We start from the raw sequence: 27,239 nt of genomic DNA, 5'->3' as shown, positions 1-27,239 counted from the left end.
TCCCTATTTCTGTTTCTTCCTGGTTCCTTTTTCCTTCCCATTTGAGTCGTTCTTCCTCTCTGAGCCCCATTAGCTGTTTGTTCTCACTCCGCAGCTCCTCAATCTCCGCTGACTCCAATCTTGCTCTCCGTTTTAGTTGTTCAATTTCAAACTCACATTGTTCCTGTTTTCTACCCCACTGTTCCTCCCGCTCTTCCTTCTCCAGCTTCATGGTTTGCTTCATTTGGTTAATCTCCTTTATGTGTTTCATTTTCTGCTCTCTCATTACTCTTCCTCGTTTCCTCTCCTGTCCTCCAGGTTCATGGTTTGCTTCATTTGGTTAATCTCCTTTTTGTGTTTCATTTGCTGCTCTCTCATTATCTCCTCGTACTCCAGCCTTTCCCATTTCTTTCAATTGGTCAACCTCAGCTTCATGTTCTTTTTGTTTTCTATCCCATTGTTCTTCTTGTACTTCCCTCTCCAATCTCGTTGTCTCCCTCAATTGGCTGATTTCCTTCTCCTGTCTCATTCTTTGTTCTTTCAGTACTCTTTCTTGCTCCTCATTCTTTAATCTGGCCTTCGCTTCCAGGTGTTCGATCTGTACAGTGTGGTTCCTTAACGTTTCATTCTCTGCTGTCGTTCTTTCTTTCCTCAACATTCTCAACCCATTTTGCAATTCCCTCTCTCTGTTTTGGTGTTTCTGTAACTCGGAAGCTATTTTTTCTAATTCCTTTCTCATCTCCGCACACTCCAACCTTGCTTTGGCTTTGAACTGTTCGATCTGCACAGTGTCGTTCCTTAAAGTTTCATTCTCTGCTGTTGTTCTTGTTTCTTTTAATTTTTCGGATGTCGTTACCTCGTGTCTCGTCTTTCACGTTTCGGTCTCCCCATTAATTATGACCTCGCCCGTCTTTATCGCGGGCCTGACAGCCGTTGCACTCCCCCTCGCTGACTCCATCGTATCGCCACGTGGCGCCGCCATTTTGCACACCGTTGTCCGCGTGCCATTGCCTTTATGTTGTTTCTCATTCCTTTCGCACTCATCGCTTGTAACATCAGTATCATCATTTCCCCCTTTCGGCAGAATTCATCCGCCTCCGACGAAGCCGAATCGCCTCTGTCGGCCGCGGCTTCGCTGGGGGATGGGGAAGGATTTTGACGGAGGAGGGGTGGGGAGGTGTCATCCACTGCGGCCTCTGCCGCTGCCGTGCCCATTTCGGACTCTGAGTTTGTTCGTGGGGGGTATTGCTCCTGCACGGAAATGTCCTGCTCGGGGATTTCATCCTGGTCCATGGATTTTACATTACGACACATACCTAATACCCCCGGCTCCCGCTCGCCTTGAGACTCCATCTTATTTCTCATGAGATTAATTTAGTTTTGCTCGCAATTTGGGGAGAACGGGGGGGGGGGGGGTCGCCTCACACACCCCTGGTCCGATCCCTGTGAATTTAGCATGGAGACGGGAGAGTTTGTATCCCACTCCTGACACCAGTGTTGCGAGGAGGGGGATGAGTTCGTATCCCACTCCTGACGCCAATGTTGCGAATTCTGGCCCGTCCAGCGTGCGAACGACCATGTGTAGCCAAAAGCGGCCGCCTCGCCCACCGGAACGGACAATTCAGTCGTGACCCTCCGGGAACTACCACCCGGAGCCAGTCACGGGTGGAGGTTTAACCTCACCACAACTCAGTCCACATTCTACCCGCGCGAAGTAGGGTCCGATCGCTGAATGATCGATTTACCTAAGTACTCGTGCGAGTAGCGTAACGAGGAGTTGTACCACGCCACAGGTCGACTCCGGACACGAACCGCTTAAGCGGCTCGTTCCGTGCTGCAGAGATAACCGAGTGGAGTTATCGTCGACCTCGACGGTTCAGATTATTTACCGGGCGATTTAAACCCACTATCAATCCCTTACGTGATGCAAGATGGAGATTCAATAAAAGGAAGGAGACGAAGCAAAGCGGGAAACAGTTCAACAAGCAATGCACATTTATTACGGAAACACGGAAGGCACGTATATTACAGTCAAGACAAAATGCAACAAATAACAGTCAAGACAAAAGCAATACGACTGAGTAAAAGGGCAATTATTTACAACACTTATACAGTTCTACTTGTCGGGACTCGGTGCCACATCGCTCATTCCAAAAAGCAAAGGAAAGAAAGCCACCCTCACAGGCAAGGAGGCAGACAGGTCCGTGGACCAAATGTGCGTGGAACCTGGAGGAGCGGCCAGGTCCACGAGACCGAGAAGGTCTTACCCGCGTCCTCGTGCCGCGATGGCGGGCAAGCCGCAATGTCTGCGCCGCTGCGCCCCCGACTCCGTGCCCCTGGCGTGGTCGGCGAGCCCTCTCCTGCGTGCTCCGCGCAAGCAGTTTGGTTGGCACCACGTTTAGGGTGGGGGAGGAACAGGGCCCCCCGGCACCATCTCAGCGCGGATGGGGGGGGGCGGAATTGCTAATGCTCAGGGAGAGGGGAATGGCTGGCTGGCTTGGATCCCTCGACAAGACGAGCGACCCCCACACCGCAACCTCGATGCCGACCGCCGTATTCACTTGACTCGAACTCTTCACTCGCCCTGACCAGCCGCCTGCAACTGAACCCCGCGAGTCGCCTTGTGCTCGCGTCTTTATAGGCCGCAGGAGGAACCTATATGCAAATTTCAGGATCATAACGCGATTGGAGGCGGGGCCACGCCACCCTCCGTTCAGCCATTGGTGTGGAAAAAAGGGGGCATGAAGTCTTTTTGATCCGAATTCCTCTCGTAAAGAATCCACGTTCAGCGCGCTTGGAGCCGGGGCCACACCGCCCGACGCTCGCCCATTGGACGGAGAAAAAGAGGGCGTGAAGCCTTCCTGATCCGGATTTCTCCCTCGGAAAGGCCGCCATTCGCGCTCGCGGCTCGATGCGTTCGGTACCAATCGCCGAACGGGCCCTAGACAGCACAACGTTTGGTGTTGACTGGTGGTGTGGTCGATGGTTGTAGAAGGAGATAGGCGAAGGTGGTGGGGGGTTTGCTGTGGTGGTTTGGTGGTTGGCGGGTGTTGTTTGGGAATGGCGGTGAAGCGATGTTTGCATGATATATATATATATATATATATATATATATATATATATATATATATATATATATATATATATATATATATATATATATATATATATATATATATATATATATATGGACACACATGCACATATATTAGTACACACACCTCATACATGGTCCCAAATTCTCCCTCTGCAATAAATATGTTTTTGACAATTTGTCGGCCAAGTCTTGCAAAAATCAATTGCAGTTTGAGCAGTGAAATTCAGAAATCTTGACTGCACACTCTCGAATACTTTTCTTTAATGGCCACAATTATTCCCACATTATTGTGGGGTTGGCTGGGGGGAGGTTTTTGGTTAGAGCCTTTCACGAACCAGCTCGCCAGGCCTTACGTTCAAACAAGGTTAAGGCAGAAATTTGGCCATGGTGCCAGCAATAGCTCGCCGACTCTTCACAAAGGATACCACAGGATCTTTAACGTCCACTAACTAATGCTAGCAGATGGGACGCCCAGTTAATCATCCATCGGAGAGACAGCACACACATTGATGAATCGCCCTGTCTCTGAAACACTGAGATGAAAGTTCATAGCTAGACTGAGATTCAAATCCAGGTTAGACAGCTTGGAGGTGAGTGTGTGTGTGTGCCTCTCGGCCATCCTGCCAGCCCAAAGACTCTAGGATACTACATCTGCAAATTGGTGATCCAATTGTTGTATCCTCGTCATTGAGAACATATTGTATCTGGTTTCTCGTGCAATCCAGGAATATATTGAAATTTTGTCACAGTACGATTCACAATCAACTTGTTCGATAAAATTCTTGAAAGTTTTCCATCTCCATGGAGTGCAAGGTGTTAGAATTAAATGTAAAACAGCTTGGTGAATGTCGTAGACATGTGTGTGTGTATATATATATATATTGTTGCGGTCTTCGCGCCCGCCGGCGTGCGAACGGCCACGTAACTCGAATCGCGGCACGTCGCCCACCGGACGGACAATCCAGTCGTGACCCTCTCGGACTAACGCCGGGAACCAGTCACGGGTGGACCTTTCGGTCTCACCGCGATCGAGCCAATCAGCCCCCGCGTGGGATAGGGTTGCTCGCCAAATTCGAACTACCTAAGTACCCACGCGGAGGGTAGACCGGGCGATCGCACCTCGCCGCAGGTCGACTTCGGACACGGGCCACTTAAGCGACCCGTTCCGTACTATCAGAATAACCGAGCGGTGTTATCGTCGACCTCGACGGTTCGATTAATTATCGGGCGTATTCAGCCCACTACCAACCCTTTACGTGAAGCAAGATGGGGATTCAATGGAGGAAAAGACGAAGCGAAGCGGGAGAACAGTTCAACAATAAAGCACATTTATTCGCGACACACGGGAAGCACACAAATACAATTCCACCAAATGCACACAAAAAAGAAAACACAATTCCATTTACACAAAAAGCAAACATAAAAGTGAAAACACAGTGCAGAGCTAATACCGACTACCGAGCACACGGCAACACTTACACAATTCTGCTTCACAGACGGCGCCGACAACACATACCCAAAACCAAGGAAAAGAAATCCCCCACGAATGGGGTAGGCCTGAGGCCGAGACCGGGTCGGGCCTACCCGTCTGGTGATGAGACGCGGAGCGGCGATGGCCCCGCAACCCGCGGGCCTCGTGGACAGTGCCTGGCAGGGGGTGGGAACGGGGCCCCCTTGGTCGCACTATCTCAGCGCGGGGGGAAACAGGAGGGGGTTGCTGATGCTCGGGGTATAGAGGATCTTTATTATATGCGACGAGCGTCTCCACCTCGGCCAGGTCGCGCTGCCGGCCTCCCTCGGGTGCAGCTTCCTGCACGACGCGAGCACCCCCTCGTCTGGTGTCGCCGCCTTTCCACAGCTCCGTCCCCTCCGTTCCGACTCCAACGCACACGACGAGCAGCTCCACCACCCGCGAAGTCTTGACCCTCTGCTTCCGACTCTCCTCTTCTTGACTCTCCGACCCGTTCTTGTTTGCGACTCTCTCGTTCCGACTCTGACTGACGAACACGGTCCTTTTATCCCCCCCGTAACTTCGCCTTTGACCCCCTCCCTTTGACCTTTCACCTCGCTCCCCATTGGCCCGAGAAAAAGTGGGCGTGAAGGCTTCTTGATCCACAAATTTGCATATATCGATCGCCCTGGGGGCGGGGCCAATTCGCCCCTCGCTCACCGATTGGACGGCAAAAAGTGGGCGTGTGTCGTTTTTGATCCGTTTTTGAAGCAGAAAATCCGTGATTTTGTACACGCTGTTCAACGTGCGCCCTACACGAGTCCAGCATCGGTGCCCATGAGTGGCGCGAGATGACGGTGATGCGATGGTGGCGAGTTGTGACGGTAAAGGTCATGGCGGTTGTGGTGAAGCGGCGTTGTGGTTGGTGGTTGTTGTGGTTGTGATGGTGGCGATTGGTCCAAAATAAAGATAGTAAAAGAAAAACGGCTATCCTGAAGAGTCGCAGCTCGCATAAATGACATGTATTCCCACTAGACAACGGGTTTGGGCCTAACTACACATGCACTTACCGAGATACCTCACCTAAGGGACCTGAATGGTGGTTTGCGAATCTGGTAACCACAACACTACCCCCTTCCCTTTTTACAGACTCGTCCCGAGTCGTCAAATTTTCGTGTGCCATCATGTGTAGTTTTCCCCTAGTACACTTTACCTACGGATCCCTGAGTGCGACATTCATGGTATTCGTGTCCCCAAAATAAATAACCTGAGGGCTGCGTAACTATCTAAACAAACTCACTCACACGGACGACTTAAATAAAATTGCCGGCGCTAAGACATACATGCCGGGGGGGCGCACTCATATTTACAGTACATCTTACCTTAACTTACAAATTTTACACTAAACCATGGCCCAGGATCATTGAACTCTGCAAAAGAAAGCAGTTAGCAGGGAGCCAGGCTGCCCACATGCAGTCTCTGGCTCAAAACAATGCAGGTGACAGGGAACGTGGCTGGCTGCTCACACGCAGTCCAAGGCCTTCCCTTTTGAACTGAACGCAGTGAACCACAACGGTGCATGGGCTGCACAAACGCAGTCTCCGTGCCAGCTCAAGTGGCACACGCAATGAGCACAACGAATGGATGCATGAACGCAAACACGGTGCACGGGCCGCCACTGCAGGCCCGTGTTGTAGCTGCCAACAGGGCAGTTCTTGCAGCTTGCAAACTGTTGCCTTGCGGATCCTGGCGCACATGGAAATGAACAGGGGGGGCAAAGCAAAATTGAACGGGGCTGGTGAACATGGGCAGTGGGCATGGCATGGCAAAGGTGAGCAGGCAAACACAGCCCGCAGAAGAAGGCCGCTGCAGGCAAACACAGCCGGCAGATTAACTGGCCGGCACAGGCCTTGAAGTACAGCAGCTGCAGACGAAGTGGCCGGCACAGGCCTTGAAGCAAAACACGGCCAGCCGATGAAGTTGGCCAGCCTTTGCCGTTCAATGGAGGTTGGTGGAGGGAGTGCGGTGGTGCTGGCCACTTGGAAGGCGGGCTCGGACCTACCTACCTGTCTCCCTCCCGACCTATCGCCTTTGCCTGTCACTGTACATACCCACTCCCTTAATTTGTCAAACCCCAATTTAGCCCCAACTTATTTTTTTGTTGTTTTTATTTTTACTTCCCCACTATAAATCGTCCCCTAACCCCCTTTATCGTCCTTGTTCGGCTAACCTATCCTGTCACCTAGCCTACTCCCAACCCCTACGTTCCCTTCCCGGAGGGGAATAAGGGAGAGCTAACGTCCTGTGTCGAGGCCCAACGAAGCCTCAGAATGGCCTCCCCAGAGTTCGGCGATCTAACCCAAAGTGGGTCCAGCGGCCCACAACGACAGCGAGGGGATGGATGGTGCGGAGGGGTACATCTCCTAATCTACCCTAACCATTTAACTGTTAAACTACCCCGGGGCTTTCAACAAGCGCCTCTCGCTTAAACTATTGGTTCTAACAACCCAGATTCCCGTCGCCTGTGTTGGTGTCCTCACAATTTCGGGCCTCGCCCCCCAATTTTCCCTCCGTGCCCTCACACGGTCTCCTGGCTGGGACACGTGGCTCCCTTTGGCAGGCACGACCCTCTGCCGATTCTCCCGCTATGGCACCCCGGGCACTACACTGCCTCCGAGCCTACCAGCTCCCTAACACCGGGGAGTGCCCCCATGGCACCTCCCCTGAAACGCACACGTGGCAGGCCGGCCTCCCGGGCCCCTTTCCGAGGGTCACCCGTGCCCACTGCACTGCCCACGCGGCTTATGGCGCCCCGGGCCCCCGCACCAAGCAGGCGCACCCGTGCCCACTACTCTATCCCGGCCCCCCATGGGCCCTTGGCCTACCGCGGCCGACTAGCCTGGTGCCCGGGGTACCCACTCAGCGATACTCACCTTTCGCAGCCACGCTCCCAAGCCTGTCAACAGGGCTCCTGCACCCCTCCAAATGGGTCTCGAGCCTACTTTCCCACCAACAACAAAACGACCTCCTTTTTTCAATTTGACTAATCCCCCCTAACTCACTTTATACCGACCCCGGGGTCCCTTGGGCGGGAGTCACTCCTCCCCCCAATCACTCATCGCACCATGCATTCCCCATTCGCTCCATTCACACAGACCCGCTGGCCTCACTCACTCAACAAGTACTCACCTCACAACCCACAACTCTTCAACACACTCACCGCTGAACTCTGCCATCCTCCTAACTACTCTTCTTCTTCTTTCGGCTGCTCCCGTTAGGGGTCGCCACAGCGGATCATCCATATGATCCGCATAGTGATTTGGCACATGTTTTACGCCGGATGCCCTTCCTGACGCAACCCTGGTCGCCTCTTACGACACAGGGATATGGTACACCTATTTTAACCGGGGTATACACCGGCCCAGTGTACTGGTACTCATTTTGCCGACCTCGGAAGGATGACAGGCTGAGTCAACCCCCTGGTGTATTAATTCAGTGGCCCAACGGGGCTTGAACTCAGGACCTTTTGGATCCCAAGCCGCTGCCCTAACCACTGCGCCAACACCAGGCTCCTGCCATCCTCCTAACTACCTCCCCTAACTAACTCGTGCTCCCACGTCGTCCCTTAAACTAGTAGCACGTTCCTTTTAACACTACGTAGCTAAACTACGTCCCCTCTACACATTCACAAGTCTGTCCATGTCCCCAAATAAATCATTTTATTTCCCAACCTAAATCTGGCTACAATCCCTCTAACTAATCCATTCCACGGACTCCATGAGGACTTACCCCTGCCCCATGAAGTCGGTCTAGCTAAGCTAACCCTTCCCCCTAACTAGTTTCCATCCTGTGCCCAGGTTAAGGGGGTCCTCCACCCCTTACCCAGGAATCCTGTGCACCCGAAAGTGAGGCTTGTCTCTCCTTTTTTTTTTTTTAATACACAGCACCCGCGCGGCAACTCGCGCATTTCGCACCTGCCCGTGACGTCATGCAGCTGCACGTGTACCTCGTCCCTCCTTGGACGGTACCATCCGGCAGAGATACCCCTCCTGCCGGATTCCAACCCCACGTGCAGCCATGACGTCACCGTGCGCATAAAAAAAAAAACAAGCCCCACGTCTCGAGGGGTTCCCCACGCGAACACATGTGCTTTGCCCGTTGGAGCTTAACACACACGATCGCGTGGAGAACCCGTCCGGTCCAAATCCATTTACCTGCCTAAACTTTGTCCGTCCGCGGGATCGGCAAATCCACCGCGTGCGTTTCCGGACCGGGACTTCACTCTCGCAAGCGAGCACGTGGTGGTCTCGTGCGTTGCACAGCACGAACCGCGTGCTCACTGCTGGGTGAACCCGGCACGGTCCTCGAAACAACTACAGCCGCTACTCGGCTTTCTCTCCTCTGTCGCCGTCTCCGTCTCCATTCAACCCACGCATACCTGCGTGTTACGACGCACACAGTCCACTCCATCACATTCACACCGGGAGATGCGGCTGCGTGCTCCCGCATGCCAACCGACATCTCCCTTACATACCGCTCTCTCACACACACGGTCTCCCTTGCACACAGCGACCTTGCACACGGCCGTTCACTCACGCGTGCCTCACTACTCACACAAACCATACTACTCACACGTGGTGCTCCATTCACTCGCGCGGGGGCACTCACCCGCGGTACCTCACTCATACACACGGCGACACTCACACATGCGGTCTCTTCCACACAACGTCCCTCACTCATACACGCGGGGGCACTCAACCGCGGTGCCTCATCCATACTCCGTGCCTCACTCACACACGGTGCCTCATCCACACACGGCGTGCTGGGAAGCACGCACTCTGGCACCATCGCCACCACACCACTCACACACGGGGTCGCTTCCACACACGGGGACGCACTCACACCTTGCACCACACACACAGGGACAACCACACTGGGGATTCGAGTCCCCACAAGGGTCTCCGGGGCCTCTATACCCCCCAAGCTTTCCAAGCACCTGTCCACAGCACCCGTCCTCTCAACCTCGCAAAGCACGACCGAACTCACCTGGTCGTGACTCGCCTCAAGGGGGCAGACTCCCTCCCCTCGTTCCTGGAGGAGGCCATCCAGGTGCTCGCACTGGGTCCCCACACGCTCCGCGAGCTCACCCCCATTGTCCTCCACTACCTCCGTGTGTGTGTGTGCGTCACTTACCCCGTCTTCATCGTGCAGTCTCTCCTCTATTTTTTCTGTCTCCCGTGTCTCTATACATTTTCTCTCCTGGTTCCTTTTTTCTGTCTCTTCCTGGTTCCTTTTCCTTTCCCATCTGAGTCGTTCTTTCTCTCTGAGCCCCATTAGCTGTTCGTTCTCCCTCCGTTTTAGTTGTTCAATTTCACACTCATAGAGTTGTTGTTTTCTTTCCCACTGTTCCTCCTGCTTTTTGTTTTCCAATCTCATCGTTTCTTTCAATTGGCTCATTTCCTTCCTGTGTTTCATTCGCTGTTCTCTCACGACTCTTCCTCGTTTCCTCTCCTGTCCTTCCTTCTCCAGTTTCATGGTTTGCTTCATTTGGTTAATCTCCTTTTTGTGTTTCATTTGCTGCTGTCTCATTACTCTTCCTCGTTTCCTCTCCTGTCCTTCCTTCTCCAGTTTCATGGTTTTCTTCATTTGGTTAATCTCCTGTTTGTGTTTCATTCGCTGTTCTTTGTCTATCTCGTACTCCAGCCTCAGCTTTTCTTCCAATTGGTCAACCTCAAATTCATGTTCTTTTTGTTTTCTATTCCATTGTTCCTCTCGTTCTTCCCTCTCCAATCTCGTTGTGTCCTTCAATCTCCTGATTTCTCCTTCCTGCTTCATTCCTTGCTCCTTTACTTTCTCCTCGTATTCAAACCTATTTTTTTCCTTTTGTCGTTCAGTTTCAAATTCATACACTTTCAGTTTTCTATTCCACTGTCTTTCTTGTTCCTCCTTCTGCAATCTCGTCATTTCTTTCAACTGACTGATTTCTTTCTCCTGTCTCATTCGTTCTTCCTTCATTACTCTTTCTTGTTCCTCATTCTTTAGTCTGGCCTTCGCTTCCAGCTGTTCGATCTGTACAGTGTGGTTTCTTAAAGTTTCATTTTCCGTTCTCTTCCTTTCCTCTTTTAACACTCTCAGTTCGTTTTGTAGTTCCCTCTCTTTGTTTTGGTGTTTCTGTAACTCAGAAACTTTATTTTCCAATTCCTTTCTCATCTCCGCACACTCAGACTTTGCTTTGGCTTCTAACTGTTCTTCCGGCTTGCGCTTGTGGTTTTCGACCCGTCTTCCCAGTTCCTCTGTCTCCGTTTTTCCCTCCAGTCCCAGCTTATCAACTCTCTTCGTCATGTCTTGAAGTCTTTTCTCACACTCCACCGTTTCGACCTTCAATCCCTCCTCTGTCTCCTCCTGGCTTTCTTTTAATTTTTCTAATACCTTCTTTACCTCGTGTCTCGTCTTACACGTCTCCCGAATTATTTTCTCGCCCGCCCCGACCGCGGGCCTGACAGCCGTTGCACTCCCCCCCAGCTCGTTCGTCCCAGCACGTGGCAGCGCCATTTTCTCGCCCGTGGTCCGCGTTTCGCTCCTCGCCATAATGCCTGCCTGCAGGCCTATGCCTATGCTCTGCATCTCACCCCGCATTTCTTTCATTTGGTTTTTCGCTTCGAGTGCGTTTCCATCCATTTTTTTATTTTCCATTTGTTGCGTATTTCTCTTCATTTCGTTGTTCCTTTCTTTCATTTCGGCATTCCTGTAATCCAGTTTGTCATTTATGCTCTGCACGAGTTCCATAACGTGCTGTATTGTCACCTGCCCTGGCCACTCCCACTGACTACATTTAGCGGTGGGGTTATAATAAAAAAACCGACCAGATGAACTGCATCGATGCCTTTCCCAACCTTCTGGTACGGGTTTCTCTTGCACGGTGATCTCGTCCTGAGCCATGGATTCTACATTACTATTACACATACCTAATCCACCCGGCACCCGCTCGCCTTGAGACGCCATCTTGCTTCTCGTGAAGGGTTAATTTCGCTCGCTCGTAATTTGGAGGGAATCGGGGGTCGCTTCTCTCACCCCTGGACCGATTCCCGTGAATTTAGCCGGAGACAGGAGAGCCCGTTTTCCTGTTCTCCGATACCAGTGCCGCGAGGAGGGCGATGGATTTGTATCCCACTCCTGACACCAGTGTTGCGGTCTTCGCGCCCGCCGGCGTGCGAACGGCCACGTAACTCGAATCGCGGCACGTCGCCCACCGGACGGACAATCCAGTCGTGACCCTCTCGGACTAACGCCGGGAACCAGTCACGGGTGGACCTTTCGGTCTCACCGCGATCGAGCCAATCAGCCCCCGCGTGGGATAGGGTTGCTCGCCAAATTCGAACTACCTAAGTACCCACGCGGAGGGTAGACCGGGCGATCGCACCTCGCCGCAGGTCGACTTCGGACACGGGCCACTTAAGCGACCCGTTCCGTACTATCAGAATAACCGAGCGGTGTTATCGTCGACCTCGACGGTTCGATTAATTATCGGGCGTATTCAGCCCACTACCAACCCTTTACGTGAAGCAAGATGGGGATTCAATGGAGGAAAAGACGAAGCGAAGCGGGAGAACAGTTCAACAATAAAGCACATTTATTCGCGACACACGGGAAGCACACAAATAAAATTCCACCAAATGCACACAAAAAAGAAAACACAATTCCATTTACACAAAAAGCAAACATAAAAGTGAAAACACAGTGCAGAGCTAATACCGACTACCGAGCACACGGCAACACTTACACAATTCTGCTTCACAGACGGCGCCGACAACACATACCCAAAACCAAGGAAAAGAAATCCCCCACGAATGGAGTAGGCCTGAGGCCGAGACCGGGTCGGGCCTACCCGTCTGGTGATGAGACGCGGAGCGGCGATGGCCCCGCAACCCGCGGGCCTCGTGGACAGTGCCTGGCAGGGGGTGGGAACGGGGCCCCCTTGGTCGCACTATCTCAGCGCGGGGGGAAACAGGAGGGGGTTGCTGATGCTCGGGGTATAGAGGATCTTTATTATATGCGACGAGCGTCTCCACCTCGGCCAGGTCGCGCTGCCGGCCTCCCTCGGGTGCAGCTTCCTGCACGACGCGAGCACCCCCTCGTCTGGTGTCGCCGCCTTTCCACAGCTCCGTCCCCTCCGTTCCGACTCCAACGCACACGACGAGCAGCTCCACCGCCCGCGAAGTCTTGACCCTCTGCTTCCGACTCTCCTCTTCTTGACTCTCCGACCCGTTCTTGTTTGCGACTCTCTCGTTCCGACTCTGACTGACGAACACGGTCCTTTTATCCCCCCCCCGTAACTTCGCCTTTGACCCCCTCCCTTTGACCTTTCACCTCGCTCCCCATTGGCCCGAGAAAAAGTGGGCGTGAAGGCTTTTTGATCCACAAATTTGCATATATCGATCGCCCTGGGGGCGGGGCCAATTCGCCCCTCGCTCACCGATTGGACGGCAAAAAGTGGGCGTGTGTCGTTTTTGATCCGTTTTTGAAGCAGAAAATCCGTGATTTTGTACACGCTGTTCAACGTGCGCCCTACACGAGTCCAGCATCGGTGCCCATGAGTGGCGCGAGATGACGGTGATGCGATGGTGGCGAGTTGTGACGGTAAAGGTCATGGCGGTTGTGGTGAAGCGGCGTTGTGGTTGGTGGTTGTTGTTGTGGTTGTGATGGTGGCGATTGGTCCAAAATAAAGATAGTAAAAGAAAAACGGCTATCCTGAAGAGTCGCAGCTCGCATAAATGACATGTATTCCCACTAGACAACGGGTTTGGGCCTAACTACACATGCACTTACCGAGATACCTCACCTAAGGGACCTGAATGGTGGTTTGCGAATCTGGTAACCACAACAATATATATATATATATATGTTATTACCTTGTGTAATAGCACAAGCTTGCATTTTGTACACGACAATGGCAGGGATTAAGAACCCACTGTGGCTTGCAATCTGATATGCATGTCAGACTTTGTGTATTTTTTTTTTATTAGTCGTAGTGGTATTATTATTATCATTATTAACGTAAGTAGCTGTAGATCGTTTGTTTTTTTTGAAGTCACAATCCAGTGACTGAACAACCTGAATCCAATTGACCCAATAAATATGGATTCCCAAAAGACAATGAGTGTCTGCCTTTGACTTTATTCTGAGAACGACTTTTTGGTTTGTTTGATTGTAAAAGGTTAAAAGGAGTTGCATGTCATTTCACACGGTACCATTTTAGTTGCTTTGAGGGGATTAAGTATTAACCAAGACTTACACCAGAACAGCCAACAATAAAAGCGACACGTACACCAGAACAGACAAAGCAGACAGATTACACCATCCCTGCAGACCATCAGTAAACCAGATGGGTTTTTAATTGGCAATTCTATAGCAAATACTTGATATTGCTGCCTTAAGCTGGATTTGAACCTCCACTCTGGGAGACCAGTCATATGGCTTCACCATCAGAAAGCCAACATACCTCAATTAAAATATATTCTGTGGAATAGAATGAAGCATTACTGACCATGTACCTGCCTTTGAGTTATTTAATGTTGGATTAAATTACTGGTAATTTTTAGCTTATCCGAAATTCAAGTTCCAGATAAGGTATTGTCATCACGCACAGTCAGTCTCTTCTTTTGACTTCTCCGGCCAAACCGCTGGGCTGATTTGGCTGAAATTTGGCAGCAACTTTCCTCTTCTGACTGGTAACAGGGATTGCAAAGCTCATTCCGCTCATGTGACTTTAAGTGGGTCAAAATGGTCGACTTAATAAATTTCTTCAAAAATCTTATTCTTCAGAGCCAACAGTCAGAATGTTACCAAATTTGGGTTGCAGCATTAGGGCAGGGTATGGATGTTAAATTGTGAGAGTCCATGCTGATCTCGTGACTGGAAGTGTGTCAAAATGGTGGTCGCATAAATTCCTTCCAAAATCTTCTTCTCAAGACCCACCTGTCAGAATTCTACCAAATTTGGGTGGCAATATTAGACAAGGGTAGGGATGTTAATTAAATTGTGGAAGTCATGCTATTCACGTGACCAGAAGTATGTCAACTTTGTCAACTTTTAGTGCTATGGCCGACTTTCAATTTTTTGGAAAATCACATTAATTCCTTTCAAAATCTTCTCCAGACCCACCAGTCAGAATGTTACCAAATATGGGTTACATTTGTAGTCAGGTCAGGTTCGATCTGTGACCTGCTACAGGTACCATGTAAACCTGTACTAACCTGTTCCATGGTCGGGTTGTCGGCGACTAAACCGTCTCCCCCACCAGGTTTTGTGGTGAGGGGGGTGTTTGGATATGGACACCCAGCAGGATTAAAAACAAAACCTGTCAAAGGGCGGAGGAGCTCCTTGTGAGCCAACGGCCATCCATATCTAGTGCCCAACTGTGTCTGCAGACGTCCTCCTGCAGTTGGGTTACTTCTTATTAGGAGGTTGGTGGCAGGATTTGCACTCCAGCCACCGTAAAACCCTTCATTCCGCAAAACGTAAAAACGCAAAAAAATCTGAAAACCCACTCCGTGGGAGTACCTCCTGTGCAGCTTCCCTTCGCAGGGCAGCTCACCGGATGACGGGATTGGGGCAAAGCCTTCGGGACCCCCAATCTTTGATCGGAGGGAAACCACGGGGTAACATCCCTGGGTCAGATTGCGGGAGAGTGTGTCGGAGTGGTGCTGAGGTGTCGTCCACCAGACGGCGGTCTCCTTGGGTTAACCTGAGGCGGTCCCTTCGGGTGGGTGCCTGGAATGTCCTATCCCTAAGAGAGGATGATCACCTGTCTCTGTTATCATCTGAGCTCAAGCGTTTGGACATTGGGATTGCAGCTCTCTCTGAGGTTCGGAGACCGGATTGCGGCGAGATAATGGTGGGTGGTTACACCTACTATTGGTCTGGTCGCTCTGATGGTTACCATACCCAAGGAGTTGCTGTAGCTGTGTCCAATAAGCTGACCCCAATGATAATTGAGGTAACACCGGTCAATGAGCGTATTATGAGATTAAGGATTCGTCACTCCTTAGGTGTCATTTCCCTGGTCTCTGTTTATGCTCCAACTGAGGCGAGTGATCTCACCATGAAGGATGCATTCTACGCCACACTCGAGTCTGTGGTTGATCAGTGCCCCAGACGAGATACACTTCTAGTCTTGGGGGATTTCAATGCATCGACTGGAACTGATAGGGATGGTTATGAGGTGTGTGTTGGTCCCCATGGGTCAGGAACTATGAACCAGAATAGCACTAAGTTCCTTGACTTTGCAAGAAGTCATGGACTTAGGGTGGCTGGTTCATGGTTTCAGCACCCACAAGCTCATCGCTGGACTTGGTATTCCAACGCTAGCGGTGTGGCAAAGGAGATTGACCATGTCCTCATTGACGGTCGTTGGAGGATGATCCAGAACTGCAGGGTCTACCGGAGTGCTCAGTTCCTCAATACTGACCACAGGCTTGTTGTAGCAACTCTAAAGCTGCACCTTAAATCCTGGAGAATGGTACCATCCTAGCCTAGGCTGGATGTTGCCAAGCTCAGGGATGAGAGAGTAGCTGAGGAGTTTGCGAACAGGCTGAGTGGACACTTGGGGGGTCTGGGTGCTTTGGGGGGTCCTGAAGAGTTGTGGAGCGCATTCAAGACCACCGTCCTTGATGTTGCCGGTGGATGTCTTGGAACTCACCGCAGGGCAAAGAAGAATTTTGTCTCTCGAGGGACACTGGATACCATTGATCAGAGTCGCAGGGCCAGGCTGAATGGCAGAGCTGAGCTGTTCAGGGAGCTGAGGCGTAAAACTGTACGTGCACTGAGGGTGGACAAGGAGGCCTATGTGCGAGGAATCTGTGAGGGGGTAGAGCATCACCTGTGGACAGTTGATTCTCGTCCCGCTTACAGGGGAATTCGCGCATTACGTTCATCCAAGCCCATCCCTCGGAGCACTGCAGTTCGAGCAGAGAGTGGTAGGCTCTTGACAGAGGAGTCTGAAGTGAAGGCCCGCTGGGCCGGTTACTTTGAGCGGTTGTACCAGGCTGATCCCCCAGCTGTCGAGTTGGACGTCAAGGGTGTTACAATCCCTGTTGCTGACCCTCAAATCAACTGTGGTCCACCTTCGCTTGTGGAAACACAGGCTGCGGTGAACCAGTTGAAACGGGGCAAAGCTCCAGGGATCTGTGGCATCCATGCCGAACTTCTCAAGGCTGGTGGAAATGCTGCACTCGTGTCGTTGCATGCAGTTTTGTGCTCTGCCTGGAACACAGGCATCATCCCAACTGACTGGAAGAGGGGCCTTGTTGTCCCTCTCTGGAAAGGGAAGGGTGATCACCCAGACTGCAACAACTACCGAGGGGTGACGCTGCTCTCAGTGCCGGGCAAGGTCTTTGCTCGGATAATTCTTGATAGGGTTCGCCACCATCTGCTTGAGCACCAGCGTCCAGAGTAGTCAGGCTTTACACCAAAGAGGTCAACGATTGACCGTATCCTTGCACTTCGTGTCCTCACCGAACGCAGACGAGAGTTTCGGCAGGGGCTGCTTGCAGCCTATGTTGATCTCTGTAAAGCGTTCGATTCAGTGAATCGGGATGTCCTCTGGAGGATTCTTGGTCTTCGTGGGGTGCCACCAAAACTGATCGATCTGATGTCTGAACTCTACTCTGGTACTGAGAGTGCTGTGAAGTGTGGTGGTACCACCTCTGACTTATTTCCAGTTGTTACTGGAGTTCGTCAGGGATGTGTACTTGCCCCCACACTTTTCAGCACTTGTATGGACTGGATTTTAGGGAGGATGTCGGAGAGATCAAGTTGCGGTGCATCGTTTGGGAATGTCAAGATCTCGGACCTTGATTTTGCAGACGATGCAGTCATCTTTGCGGAAACTTTAGACATCCTTTTGGGGGTCCTCGAGGTGCTGAATGAGGAGTCGGAGCCGCTGGGATTACGGGTTTCTTGGGTCAAAACTAAGATCCAGGCTTTCGGTGACATCTTGGATGCTGCTGTCCTGTCTGTGTCTGTTTGTGGTGAGGATGTTGAGGTCGTGAAGAGATTCACTTACCTTGGCAGTGATATTCATGTCTCTGCTGGCTGCGAGTCAGAGGTCAATAGACGTCTGGGTCGGGCCTGGGGCGTCATGGATTCACTGGATCATGGGGTGTGACGCTGCCGGTACCTGTGCGGGAGGACGAAAGTCCGAGTCTTCAGGTCCTTGGTACTTCCAGTTTTGCTCTATGGGTGCGAGACTTGGACTCTGACCAAGGATCTGAGACGGAGACTTAATTCCTTTGGTACTAGGTCTCTTCCGAGAATCCTTGGCTTTCGCTGGTCGGATTTTGTATCCAACGAGCGGTTGCTGAGAGAGACTCGGATGAGATTTGTTACCTGCATAGTCCGTGAGCGTCAGTTGCGGCTGTATGGACATGTGGCTCATTTTCCTGATGCTGATCCTGCTTACCAGATTCTCTCAGCGAGGGAGTCTCATGAGTGGAGGAGGCCAGTGGGCCGACCACGTGCCTCATGGTTGCAGCAGGTTGACCATCATCTCAAGGAGATGGGGATGGGCCTGGCATCTGCCTGGGGGATGGCCAGACGGAGGCCCCTGGAGTACCGGCGGAAAGTGGACGCAGCGACGCGCTGTTCTGGCACATGCTCCCATACCTGACCTGACCTGATGGGTTACAACATTGGGACAGGGTCATGATATTAAATTGTGGAGGTCATGCTAATCATGTGACCAGAAGTATGTCAAAATGGTGGACTTGGTAAATGTTTGGGAAAATCTCATCAATTCCGTTAAAATCTTTCCTCTCCATACCCACCAGTCAGAATGCTACCAAATTTGGGGTACATTGGGCCAGGGCCCAGATAAGCTACAGGTCCAGTAGTCCTTTTTTTTGTATGCACTGTTGAGGCTCGTATGAGAGCCAATACACAGAACATACAACAAGGGGAGCAGGAGTAAAGAGGGGTGGGAGAGGGAAGGAAAAACACAGTGTGGAACAGGGGCATGAGGAGATCTGTGAAAGGGAGAGGGATGGGGCAGGTAAACACAGGGTAAATAAGATGGACACTACAGTGACTTTCAGGTACTTACAAGACAGGGACTTTCAGGAAGGAAAGCAGGGAATTTGAAGGAGGTGGGTTTGGGGTGGATTAGCAGGGGTAGAAAAGATCGTGGTTTTGGATGAGGGAAGACAGGAGATGGTGGTGAACAGCTGTTTTGAAGATGTGGAGGGAAGAGTGGGATTAAAGAGAGTGTGGGGGTTTGTTCCAAAGGTGGGGAAAAAGTGGAATGAAAGAGTGAAGGTGAGCAGTGATTCTTGATTTTGGTAGTTTTACCAGAAGGGTGTTGCTGGAGGACCCTAAGCACCCTGCGGAAATATGGAGACAAATCGCAGACAGTGCAGGGGGGCGAGACCGGAGAGGAGACGGTAGAAGACAGAAAGTCCACCAACCTGCTTGCAGTGAGAGAGAGTGAGAGACCCAAAGACTCAGCCTCATCGCAGGAGATACCAATGATCCTAAATGCCTTGGTTTCCAAGGCGTGAAGCCGAGAAAGGTGAGAGGCAGGAAAATGTAATGTCATCTCAATCCGACAAGTGGTCGCAAAGAAAAACACTGAAGTTCTGTGTGGACAAACAAACAAATGAAAAACCACTCATAGAGTGACACTTGGCAAAACAGAATGTAGAAAGGCACTTGGAAGAGTGCTTAGCTCTGCCAGGCTGAACAGTTTACGTTTTCTATCCCATTGATAGGCTGGATCTGAACCAAAATCGAATTGGCTTGTTCTTGTCACCGAACAAACTCAAATCCACCTAATTTGGTCATAACTCGTTCACAACTTTTTTTAGATATCATGATATAGATATATAGTTTTTGGCTTTATCTCTCAATTTTAGAAATTAGGCCAATGTTGACTTTTTGACGTTAAAAATAATTGGTAGTTGAATTCATTGATCTGATATGCAAATAGTCTTCAAATTGCAAGTCAATCCTATTAAAATTGAGGATTTTAGAAATGGCACCGAAGTTGTTGAACTTTGGCCTATGTTGAACTTTTGGCCTATGTGGACCTCAAAAATAATTGGTGGTTGAATTCAGTGACCTGATATGCAAATCCCCTTCAAATTTCAAGTCAATCAGAATGAAAGCGACAATTTTAGAAATCTGGCCCATGTTGACCCTTTTGCCTATGTTGACCATTTGGCCTATATTCACCTCAAAAATAAGAGGTGGTTGAATTCAGTGACCTGATATTTAAATGATCTTCAAATTTCAAGTCAATGGAATGAAAATGAATAATTTTAGAAATTTCACCAATGTTGACCTTTTGGCCTATGTTGACCTCAAAAAAATAATTGGTTGAATTCAGTGACCTCATATGTACATCCTCTTCAAATTTCAAGTCAATGGAATGAAAATTTACAATTTTAGAAACTTGGCCCATGTTGACCTTTTGGCTGATGTTGACCTCAAAAATAATAGGTGGTTGAATTCAGTGACCTGAGTTGCAAACACTCTTCAAATTTCAAGTCAATTGGATGAAAATTGAGGATTTTAGAAATTCGGCCTATGTTGACCTTTTGGTCTATGTTGACCTCAACATCAATAAGTGGTTGTGTTCAGCGACCTCATATGCATATGGTCTTCAAATTTCAACTAAATTGGATGAAAATTGAGGATTTTAGAAAATTTGGCCCAAATTGATCTTTTGGACGATGTTGATCTCAAACTTAACAAGTGCTTGAATTCAGCGACGTGATGTGCAAATGGTCTTCAAATTTCAAGTCAATCGGATAAAAATTGACAATTTTAGAAACAATTAAAAAAATTGGTGTATTTTGGGTTGACCTTATGGCCAATGTTGACCGTTTGACCTAAGATAACCTCAAAAGTAATAGGTCGTTGAATTCAGTGATCGGAAATGCAAACCCTGTTCAAATTTCAAGTCAATCGGATGAAATTTAAGGATTTTAGAAAAATTTGGCTCAAATTGGCCTATTGGCAGATGTAGATCCTTTCGTTCAACCGAATTTTAGAAAACTTCAATGTGGGACCGTCGCTGGGTCGGTGACATTAACCTCTGAAAATTTCAGAACAATCGTTTGAGTGGTTTGGGCTGGAGGCGAGAGGACAGACAAACAAACACACAAACAAACAAATGGAGGTGATCGACATACTTGTGAAAAAAAAGAAAATAATTTTAACCAACAAACGGAAGCGATCAACATACTTGTCAAAAAAATTTTTTTGTCTAGTAACAAACAAAGAAACAGGCAGATAAACAGACCCAAATGCAATACCCTCTCCTTCGGTGAGGGTAAAAACATAAAACAGGTAACCAAACTGTTTGTGATGTGAGATCAACAGGTCTTGTGGTCCTGCCTCATTGTGGGAGATGACAATAATGTTTCAAGCTTTAGATGAATTGAGTCCAGGGAAGTCGCTGCTGAAGCAGTCGCATGGCAAGGAATACACAGGGTGGTCTACAATTGCCTTCCAAGCAGTCGTAGTCAGGGCAAGAATCGGGAATTTGTCCAGGATGCCAGCAGACAACAATCTACACTTTGTGAATCACATTGTAGGTGGCTTAATGGTGAGGACTAAATTTGTTGATGCAACGCGATGCCTGCGAAACGTCAGGGTGACACTTTATAGTCGATCGAGGCAGGAATCAAACCCAGACTCTACATGTCAGTGGTATGTATAGTTTTTGACTCCCCCCCCCCCCCACCTCCCATCAAGGAACAAACATAGACTATCACGACACATGGTATCTCCCTTACACAGGTGAATATGATGCTACATCTGAGCTATCCTTCCAGCCAATGAAACTGCCACCTGGTGCACTCCCTGTACGTGGTGAGACAGTTATGTATGTCATCCATGGGACAGGACATTAAACCAGTTGTCCTTTATGCAATCATGTAAATGTGAAAATCCCACAGTGTGTTTCTATAAAGGGAAGTTAGAATTGATTGCCTTCTCTCATTTAGAACAGATGCTTGGTTCAAACTGCTGCGATGGTCCTTCAAGACCTTTAATTACATCAGATCAGATATTGATACACACACAAGGATACACAAGGAACTTGGATGAAGGAAGCCATTCGGCTCATCAAGCGTGTGCGCCACATTGACACATCAAATTCAATCGAATGGGTTATCAAATTAACTTCACTGGTGGAGGGAATGTGGGGGTGGACGAGTGTAGGGATGAGAGCAGTGCAGAATATCCGTAGTTGAGTGACCGTGTTGGAATTAAAAATGGTGGTCAGAGATCAGGCTGTTTGAAAAGAGGAAAGACAATCGATGTTTACAATGGTGATGGATTCCATGACTTTACTTGTAAATTGAAGTGAGACTACTAATCTGCAGAACTTGAGAGAACCTGTTTTTAGCACCCTTCTTGTGAATGAGAGTGCTGTTAGTGGATTTCCTAGCAGACGGAAAATGAACAGAAGAGTGTGAATGCATTTAACCCGATATCACCTCATTCTTCCATGAGCCTAGGATTTGTACATGTATAAACATGAACTATACATTGTTACGAGCTAAGGGATGCAGCATTGTAGAACATTTGCTTTATTTTCTTCGAGAACAGAATGCAATATTTATTGATTTTTAGCTCGCCTGTTCGAGGAACAGAGAGCTATAGCGATACCCCCGGTGTGAGCGTCAGCGTCAGCGTGAGCGTGAAAATGTCAAAGTTTTTGGTGCAAGTTATTTCCTTTCTAATGTTTTTTTATCTACTACACTATTTTTTACTGATTACAATATACAAATACATATATTGCTTTAAAATTATTTGCATCAGACTTCACTGCAATGCTTTATAAAAAAATATATTATGAGACTAGTGCGTAAGCGTGAGCGTGAAAATGTTAAAGGTTTTTGGTGCAAGTTATTTCCTTTCTAATGTTTTTATCTACCACACTATTTTTTACTGAATACAATATACAAATACATATATTGCTTCAAAATTATTTGGATCAGACTTCACTGCAATGCTTTATAAAAATATTATTAAACTAGTGCGTAAGCGTGAACGTGAAAATGTTAAAGTTTTTGGTGCAAGTTATTTCCTTTCTAATGTTTTTATCTACCACACTATTTTTTACCGATTACAATATACAAATACATATATTGCTTCAAAATTATTTGGATCAGACTTCACTGCAATGCTTTATAAAAAAATATTATTAGACTAGTCTTTTAAAAACGAAAAACGATAAATGTATAAACAGGTGAGTATTGGGTGGCTTTGACGCCACTCTGGTTAAATGGTGTATTAGGTCGTTTTATTGTCGAAATCCTGTATTAATCTTAGTCTTGTGCAAAATGTGCAAGGTGGGGAGGAGGGAATCACAGTAAGCTGTAGCAAAGTATATCTGTCCCATTGGCCATTGCCTACCAGGCCCCATCACAGAAACAGATCAGGTAAACATGATGGGGGAATAGGAGAGCTTGGAAAGCAGGGAGATGAAGGAGGTGGGTCAGAAAGTGTCTCATTACAAGCAGCTTTGAATAGGGTGTTGACAACATAGAGGTTGTAACATGATGTACTGCATTGATTTTGTAGAAGTATCTTCTGTCTATTTTTGAGCTGGATGGACAGGACGCAGGATTTTGCTTCCATCTTGGTTTTCTCATGGAAAAAGGGAGCCATTGTCAGTTTGCCAAGCTCATGCTGTCTGTTTTCTCAGTCTGTTTGCTCAACTAAAATAGCAAATATCAAGCTAAACGAGGCATGACATCCCCTTGACACACCCACCTTGAGCACCGACCCCACATCTGTGAGGAGAAACAAAGGATTTGGGGGTTTTGGTGGGTATGAGTGCAGCTCCAGGACAAGTGCAATCCATGCAGCTCTGGGGGAACCTGGAATTGTTTTTAATGCAACTGCAAACACTATAAAAAGATAATTCTCTGCCCTCGCGTTTCAATCAGCCACTGTCGTGAAAGGCTCTCTGCCGTGGTGATCTTCACTCTTGCAGGAGTGTTCTTCCTGAAGGTACAACTTGGGGCTCCAGTGCAACACCCAAGGTGAACGAAAATCTTCTGCCACCTAACTTAGCCAGCGTTTTTACTTTCTTTACTGCTGCTTTCATCCTGTCTGAAGGCATGACACACCGGGGGAGCAGCTGTCACCACTACATCACTCTCACAACACCAGGGGTAAAACACTGACGTGAAAGTACCCACTTTAATCTGCCTTTAGGGCAAAGGAGGTCCCGTCAGTATGCCACAGGACATGCTGCTTCTTGATGCTCTCCTGGGGTTCCTCACTATCAAGATGGAGGAGGATTGAGAAAGAGGTGAAGGGAACAACACAGTAACCTCAGTAAAATCTGCAGCAAGGACTAAAATACCTGGAAGGAAATGTTCCTTAGTGCATCTTAAATGGTGTCTGTTATGTCGAATATTAGAGCATTTTACTTGATGTGGAGAAGGAATGTAACAATCTGAAGCTCAAGAGTTTTCCACGTTGTACTGGGGTAAAGTATGCAAGCAGTGTATGTGGGTAATGGCCAAATGCATACAAGTATACAATAGGTGAATCATGAAAAAAAAAAAAATATATATATATATATATATATATATATATATATATATATATTCCAATCGTACCTTCTGGCTGCAATGGTGAACATCAGCCTCAGATTATGTCCCACACGGTAAACCACATAAACCACAAGGAACATCATGCCACCCAGAGGATTGTTCGTGCAAATGCAAACCGTATGCTATTGCAAACCAATCAACTGAAAGGCACGTAGTGTGATCAGCGGATAAATTGAAATGTGTGCAGCGTGACGAGCACTCCCCCGAACTCCAATGGATGTGTGCACTTGTGCAGGACTTTACATCAATTTGAGATCAGGGGAGTGCTCGTCACGCTCCATTATATGTATGCAATTTGAAAACACACCTGGGCCACAATTTTGCCTCGCTGACTGGGTCTTCAGTCGAACTCCTCAACATCATCCCGTTTCACTTCTTTCACCTCAATACGGTCAGCTAAAGTGGGCCAGCAGGGGAACATGTGCCTCCAAATGCAGCAGGTACACTTGGATGCATACGCACCCCACCCCCAATCAGCAAGAACACAAATTCCAACAACAAAACAACAGCTTCCACTCCAAGTATCCACAGCACCAAAAATACACACTGGAGAAACCAACCAACCACCCAACCTAACAACATGCACCACTCAACAGAAAAACACACGTACACACACGTACACACACACACACACACACACACACACACACACACACACACACACACACACACACACACACACACACACACACACACACACACACACACACACACACCCAGGTATTTACATCATAGATGCATTCCTGGAAAACATAGTTTTCATGGATCTTCAAAATCCCATTGATTTTTAAAGACGTATTAAAGAGGAAATGCATTCCGAATTGAGTGGAAAATTTTTCAAAGTTGTTTCACTCACCCTAATCCTCCCGTTATGTGAATCATTCATTCTTTCTTTTAATTCGATCTTTAATCTTTATTTATTTTGCCTTCCTCACTCCAGAGATTCCCCACAGAGAGACCAGGTGTGGCCGCCTTCAAGTCGATACCGCTGGTTAATTAGTTTAGTTGCACTAGATCAAGTTATTTCTGTTGCACTCAATGAAACCAGCTCAATGAAGCTGGTTAATTTAGGCACATTCCGAAATCTTTTGTTCAGTCTATATAGTTCTCCAAACAGGAGAAAAAATTACGTTTAAGGCTTGGCAATTTCACATTTTCTTGTGTATGTTTGGAGAATGACGGACCATAACCTTTCTTGCTTCAAGTAAATTAGGTTTATCGATTACAATTTGCCATTGGTAAAACTATGCACCCGGGAACACCAAAGCAATGCCCAAATTGGACAAATGAATACGCCTTAGTGTCGGAATTGCTGATAAGTTCAAATCTTGAGATTAAAATTTTGTAATTCAGCTTATTTTAAGAGATTCTCGAGGTTATCACATGGGCGGAAATGAAATAAAGCCATGAACGCTGGCGTCTCCGGGCATTAATAAGCATTGCAACGTACCCACTGATTCGTAGCGATGATGAACAGACATTCGATAAAATGAGTGAGGAAAGTGAAAAAAAAAAACATGATCATGAAGAATTCGTTGCTGCCTGTTCCAAGTCAAGGCATGGTTGAGCACGCCAAAAAACATGGTGGATTCAGACCCCAGCGAGGTTATCCAGGAAACACCGTAAGACCCCATGGAGAGCGAGGTGGCCGAGGATCACCTGATAAAGGATATAATTAAATAACGCCGTTTAACTATCTTTAAGGGGGGTGTTTTAATTAACCCAAACACCCAATTTTCACTCTTGCACTTCCCTGGAGTTCCCTCAGAATGTATGCAAAGTTTTAGGCTCCTCGGTTTTATGGTTTTGGAGCGATGGAGGACACACACACACATGATATGTCAGGGAGTAAAGGAGATGTAAGGTCAGGACAGGTATGGGAGCATGCGCCGGAGAAGCGCGTCGCTGCATCCACATTCTGCCGGTACTCCAGGGCCTCCATCTGGCCATCCCCCAGGCAGATGCCAGGCCCATCCCCATCTCCTTGAGATGCCGATCAACCCGCTGCAACCTCGAGGCACGTGGTCGGCCCATTGTCCTCCTCCACTCACGAGACTCCCTCGCTGAGAGAATCTGGTGAGAAGGATCAGCGTCAGGAAAACGAGCCACATGGCCATATAGCCGCAGCTGACGCTCACGGACCATGCAGGTAACAGATCTCATTTGAGTCTCTCTCAGCAACCGCTCGTTGGACACAAAGTCTGACCAGCGATAGCCAAGGATTCTCCGAAGAGACCTGGTACCAAAGGAATTAAGTCTCCGTCTCAGATTGTTGGTCAGAGTCCAAGTCTCGCATCCATAGAGCAAGACTGGAAGCACTAAGGACCTGAAGACTCGGACTTTCGTCCTCCCGTACAGGTACCGGCAGCACCACACCCCATGATCCATGACTTCCCAGGTCCGACCCAGACGTCTATTGACCTCTGACTCACAGCCAGCAGAGACATGAATGTCACTGCCAAGGTAAGTGAATCTCTCCACGACCTCAACATCCTCACCACAAACAGGCACAGAGAGGACAGCAGCATCCAAGATGTCATTGGAAACCTGGATCTTAGTTTTGACCCAAGAAACCCGTAATCCCAACGGCTCCGACTCCTCATTCAGCACCTCGAGGGCCCCCAAAAGGACATCTCGAGTCTCCACAAAGATGACTCCATCATCTGCGATGTGACGACACAAACCGGTTAAAAACAAATTAAAAATAAAACCCGTGCCATTAATAAATGATTGTTCAATGACCTCGACTTACCTTCTCGGACAAAACATGTCCTTGTGACGTGTGGAAAACATGACGTGAAGGATGATTGAGCGGACAACTCCGCACAAACATGTCCTCACCGTCTGGTACTACAGAGTTTGGGACAATAAAATAAAATTTCTCGTCACAAACTCGTTACATGTCATTTCTCCGTTCATATAGAATCCGCTTTGTAATTCTGTGACGGGCATCGATCACACGAATTAAAGGGATTACAAACGGCGCCATGAAACGCGTGCTCGATGAAGGAAGAAGAAGAGTACGGACGAGGAACGTCATACGTCATACGTCATACGTCATACGTCATACGTCATACGTCAT

General features: G+C 48.6%; 2 protein-coding genes across 5 annotated transcripts in view; both read right to left on the bottom strand.

The window, feature by feature from the left end:
- Nucleotides 1–27,168, bottom strand: part of LOC147024217 (E3 ubiquitin ligase RNF157-like) — a 226,821-nt gene extending 199,653 nt beyond the window's left edge. Inside the window, exons 1-4 of one of the 4 annotated variants that reach the window (XM_085883908.1) lie at nt 26,910–27,168; nt 26,656–26,820; nt 24,465–24,602; nt 23,738–23,820 (exon numbers count right to left, since the gene is read on the bottom strand). The gene's annotated coding sequence lies outside the window, so the exon portion shown is untranslated. Of the gene's footprint in view, nt 1–23,737; nt 23,821–24,464; nt 26,821–26,909 lie in introns of all 4 variants that reach the window. The other 3 variants (XM_085883909.1, XM_085883910.1, XM_085883911.1) reach the window with 3 other exon arrangements.
- LOC147024216 (uncharacterized) overlaps nt 1–27,239 on the bottom strand; it is a 65,418-nt gene that overhangs the window by 25,161 nt on the left and 13,018 nt on the right. The window lies entirely within an intron of this gene.

Source organism: Eptatretus burgeri, chromosome 6, assembly GCF_056783735.1.
Source record: "Eptatretus burgeri isolate ZD-2024b chromosome 6, Ebu_testis_v1, whole genome shotgun sequence".
Taxonomy (NCBI): Eukaryota; Metazoa; Chordata; class Myxini; order Myxiniformes; family Myxinidae; genus Eptatretus; species Eptatretus burgeri.
This window is presented reverse-complemented; position numbering and strand designations above follow the sequence as displayed.